A 5,780-nucleotide genomic window follows, 5' to 3' on the forward strand; every position below is an offset into this window, starting at 1 on the left:
AATTCTATTTTCCATTTCCATCGATCATGGTTTTATCAGGATTATGTAATGGCCAAAAGTTTTCTTGATAATGCAAGATAATGATTCCGGGTGTTTTGCGTTATTAACATTTATGTGTAATATTACTCTCGATGATGGACAAGATCATGCATGATGTAGAAAGAATGGTTGATTAGAAGAAAAGAGGAATATGTCTTAAATATTGAACCTTCATGTCTTAAATATAGAAGGATATAGTTTCTTTTTATTTTCTTGTGAGGAAATGAAAACAAAGGATAATATTTCTTAAATATTGAACCTTCATGTTATAAGGGCCATGTAATATCAATTGGTATGAAAATAAACATACAATGATATAGGAGTAGTCGATGCCAGTAAGTAGACCCCAAAATAAGTAAAGGAGGATGCAGGGTGTACTCGAAGACTATTTGTCATTGGAGGTATGGAAGGAGTGCAGGACTATTAGGGGCTTCCAATTTGTTCGTGAACTTGAAGTGTGGCGATTGGGCTCGATGTCAGTACAAGCGGGATGCGCGTTGGATTTTATATTGGACGAGGACTCGAGTTGAGGAGGATTAAAGAGGCATTGGACCATCATTGGAGGCTTTGGAATAACATAATTGGGCTACCAAGAGTTGTGCATGTGGGCTGAAGTGTGAATGAGAAGATTGGGCTAGATTGCATTTTAAATGGCCCAAGTCCCACATTCAGCGTGACCCACGCGGTCCGCGTGGACCCATACGCGGTCAGCGTGAAATGTGGTGAAATGAACCCGTGTTTTGACTTGTTGACCCTATTTGTGGAAGGTTGGTGGGTGGCTTTTGGCACCTTTTTGAATCCGGAAACCAACTCCTTTTTGCTAAAGATTGGAGGTATTGTTGGGCATTTTTATCACTTGAAGAACACACACCATTTTCTCTCAATAAGGCTTTGGAAGATTTGAAGATTTTTGAAGTTTAGTGTAATTTCTTTCCATCTTGCAACTAGAACAATGTTTGGTACCACTAAACTATATTGCATTTCTTTTACTTTGGCCATGCTTGGATAAACTTTCATTTGGTTGATTAGGGTTTAATCCCATGGATGATTGGTTGTTTTGAAGACTATTAATATCTTGTGTTGAAATTTATGGAAATGTTTTCTAATTAAACATCTTGTTGTGTTTATTTATCTTTGATCATGAGCTTAGATGAATGAATGCTTATTTTTGTTGACTAATTTATTGGTTAAGTAATGGACCCTCAAATTAGTAAGCAACAAATGGTTTATATGTTTGTTTTCATTTCATTTAGACCATGGAAATGTTTCCTCCATAATGATAATGTAAGCATTTGATTATCTTTTGGACTTGGTAACTCTTAGAACTTAAAGCTAATTGATTTTCACAAAATTATATGCTTCATTGATTTTGTGACTTTAATTAAGGAAATGTGTTAAGAACTCCTCTAGCCATTTTCATAACAATGAAGGGTTGAGGTAATTTGTGCTTATGGATTACTATAACCAAGTTAAGTTAATTCACAAGTGTTGTTCTATTTAGTCTAATTATAAGTCAACCATGTCATCCATGTGGTGTACCCAAAATCAACCAATTTCACTTCATTGAATTTAATCAAATCTTTTACTTGTTTACTTGTCATATTTACATTCTAGTTAGTTTTAATTTTGTCAAGCAATCAAAAAGAGCTAAACCCCCCATTTTACTTTTACTTTTGTTTCACAAGTACTTGAACAAGTGATTTACATAGAGATTTAAATTGAACCAATCTCCGTGGATACGATCCCTTTACCATTATACACTATTTTATTGTGTAAAATATAGGGTATATATTTTGTTGCCACTGGACCTGAACCAGGCACACCTCCTTGTTCCTTAGAACCTTGATCCTCCGATCCAAGATCGCGATCGGCTTCTCAACATAATTCAGGATCGCATCCACCTGAATATCTTCTAGTGGTACTACCGCCGACTCGTCGGCTATACGCTTCCTCAACTGAGACACGTGGAAGGTATCATGTATCTGGCTCAACTCTGCAGGTAGCTCTAAACGATACGCTACCCTGCCCACCCTCGCGGTCACCCTAAAAGGACCAATGTACCAGGGCCCCAGCTTGCCCCTCTTCCTGAATCGGATCACTCCTTTCCACGGAGACACCTTCAGGAGTACGAAGTCACCAACCTAAAACTCGAGCTCGGATCGTCGCCTATCCGCATAACTTTTCTGGCGACTCTGAGCTGTTAGCAACCTTTGTCTGACCTGCTGTATCTGCTCAGTCGTCTGAAGCATTATCTCAGTGCTACCCATCACTCGCTGCCCTACCTCTCCCCAGCAGATGGGAGTCCAACACCTCCTCCCATACAAAAACTCGAAGGGAGGCATACCAATACTCGAATGGTGGATGTTGTTATAGGAAAACTCAGCCAATGGTAAGCACGTGTCCCAACTCCCTCCGAAGTCCAACACACATGCTCGAAGCATGTCCTCGAGCGTCTGAATCGTCCGCTTACTCTGTCCGTCCGTCTGTGGGTGGTAAGTGGTGCTGAAATGCAACCTCATACCCAACTCCTCATGGAATTTCTTCCAGAATCTGGAAGTGAAACGTACATCTCGATCTGACACAATCGAGATCGGTACTCCATGCCGCGATACCACCTCTCTCACATACATCTCTGCCAGCCTCTCTGCGGAAGAGCTGTCACTAATAGCAAGGAAGTGGGCGCTCTTCGTCAGCCGGTCAACGATCACCCAAATTGCATCGACACCCCTTGCGGTCCTCGGCAATTTGGTGATAAAATCCATGGAAATCTGTTCCCACTTCCACTGGGGAACCTCGAGTGGCTACAACTTGCCATGCGGACGTTGGTGCTCGGCATTAACCATGCGACAGGTCAAGCACCTCTCAACAAACCACGCCACATCCCTCTTCATACAGGGCCACCAATACTCTCTCTTCAGGTCCAAATACATCTTAGTGGCCCCGGGATGGATCGAGAACCTCGATCTGTGCGCCTCCTCCATAAGGATGGTACATTCCCCGCCCGTAAACGGCACCCAAATCCGACCCTGAAAGGTCATAAGCTCTCGGCTATCGGTAACAAACTCAGATACCTGCCCAATCACCCGCTATCTCTTGCGTTTCTCCGGTCTCACAGCCTCTGCATGGGCCTCTCGGATGGCATCCAACACCGGAGTCATCACCGTCATCCTCATACAAATATATCGTATCGGAGCACTCTCCGCCCTACGGCTCAGGGCATCGGCTACAACGTTAGCCTTGCCTGGGTGGTACAGGATCTCGTAGTCATAATCCTTTACCACATCCAACCATCTCCTCTGGCGCATGTTCAGGTTGTGCCGATCCATCAAGTACTTCAAACTCTTGTGGTCCGTGTATATGATACACCGAACCCCATACAAATAGTGACGCCATATCTTGAGGGCGAACACCACGGCCCCCAATTCCAAATCGTGGGTGGGATACCTCACCTCGTGAGGCTTCAGTTGCCTCGATGCGTATGCTATCACGTGCCGTCTCTGCATAAGCACCACACCCAACCCCGATATCGCTGCGTCACAATACACCACGAAATCCTCCATTCCCTCTGGAAGGGCTAACATCGGGGCTTCGCACAGCTTCTGGCGAAGAGTCTCGAACGAGGTCTGCTGCTCTGGACCCCACGTAAAAGCAACGCCCTTCCGGGTCAACCTAGTGAGTGGCATGGAAATCTTGGAGAAATCCTTGATAAATCTCTGATAGTAGCCGGCCAACCCCAGAAAACTCCTGATCTCGGTGGGGGATCTCGGCACCTCCCAACTCATCACCGCCTCAATCTTGGCCGGATCGACCAATATCCCATTCTGATTAATGAGATGCCCCAAGAACTGGACCTCTCGTAACCAGAAATCACACTTGGAGAATTTGGCGTAAAGTCTCTCCGATCTCAAAACCCCGAGGATCTCCCTCAAATGCTCCTCATGCTGCTCTCGGGATCTCGAATACATCAGAATATCGTCGATGAACATGATCACCGATCGATCCAACATCGGCCTGCACACCCTATTCATGAGATCCATGAACGCTGCCAGTGCATTGGTGAGCCCAAAAGGCATCACCACGAACTCGTAATGCCCATAACGAGTCCTGAATGCCGTCTTCTGGATATCCTCATCTCGCACTCTCATCTGGTGATATCCAGACCTCAAATATATCTTGGAGAACCAAGACGCTCCCTGTAATTGATCGAACAGATCATCGATCCTTGGTAAGGGGTAACGGTTCTTGACCGTCAACTTGTTCAGCTCCCGGTAATCAATGCACATCCGGTGTGAACCATCCTTTTTCTTGACAAAAAGGATCGGCGCTCCCCACGGCGAGCTACTCGGTCGAATAAACCCCTTCCCCAGCAGCTCCTGAAGCTGCGAGGATAACTCCTGCATCTCTGGCGGCGCAAGGCGATAAGGCGCCTTGGCGATAGGCACTGCCCCCGGAACCAAATCGATATGGAACTCCACCTGCCTCTCGGGAGGCACACCTGGCAAGTCCTAGGGAAAAACATCTGGGAACTCACGCACTATCGGAACATCATCAATCGAACTCGATCTCTCCGCGGCCACTCGTGTATCCATCACATAAGCTACAAACCCGCTGCAGCCCTGCTGTAAAATCTGTCTTGCTCTGGCAGCCGAACAAAATGCTGACCCACATCGGGTACCCTCGCCATATACAGTCAGCACTCCCCCACTAGGGTCTCATATCGTCACCGTCTGCCGCTCGCAGTCTATAACCACCCCAAATCGGCTCAACCAATCCATACCCACTATAACGCAAACGTCCCCCATCGCAATCGGGACCAGATCTATCGGGAACTCAACACTGAAGATCTCGAGTACACATCCTCGAATCATGTCAGTAGCATACACCGCTCGCTCGTCAGCTATGGAAACTCGTAGAGGTCGACTCAACACATCTCGTCGAATACTGATGTGCTGACTAAATGCTAACGACACAAATGATTGACTCGCACCCGATTCAAATAACACCAAAGCAGGTACATAACTCACAAGAAAAGTACCTACGCATATCATAATATAAGCACAATATCTCAACTCAGCATAAATAAAAGAATGAATACATACCAGCCACGACATCGGGCGCTGCGCGGACCTCCTCCGCTGTCAACTGGAAGGCTCTCCCGCGAGCCTTCGGTGCCTCGGCCTTCACTGGCCGACCCTCAGTAGCTCGTGCAGTAGCAGGGGCAGATCCCTACACTGATCCCTGTGACAGTTGTGGGCACTCGGCCCTCCAGTGACCCGTCTGGTTGAAATGAAAGCAAACCATAAATCCCTTGGGGAAGTCCTTGGCTATATGCCCCTCCTTGCCACATTTGTAGCAAGCACCCGCCCGACACACTCCATCATGTCCCTTGCCGCACTTCCCACAAGTGCGGCCCTTCTGGCTTCCAGATCTCGTATCAGCGGGCTTAGCCCGCTTGGCTACCGGTTGTACCTGTACCGGTCGCCTGTCACTCCTCTGAGACTCGGCCTCCTCCCTGGCCTGAGTCTCTAGCTCAATCTCCCTCTTCCGGTCATTTGCCTGAAGCTCGGCAAACGTCCAGTACGTCGAGTTCGCCACGAACTCGCGAATGTCTCTCCTCAGTATGCTCAGATACCGGATCATGCGTGCCTGCTCGGTAGACACATGCTCAGGGCAAAACATCGCCCTCTCATGAAACTTCCTGGTGATCACAGTAACAGAATCAGTACCCTGCTTGAGGGACA

Source organism: Lactuca virosa, chromosome 2, assembly GCF_052849685.1.
Source record: "Lactuca virosa cultivar CGN04683 chromosome 2, Lactuca_virosa_CGN04683_v6, whole genome shotgun sequence".
Classification (NCBI taxonomy): Eukaryota; Viridiplantae; Streptophyta; class Magnoliopsida; order Asterales; family Asteraceae; genus Lactuca; species Lactuca virosa.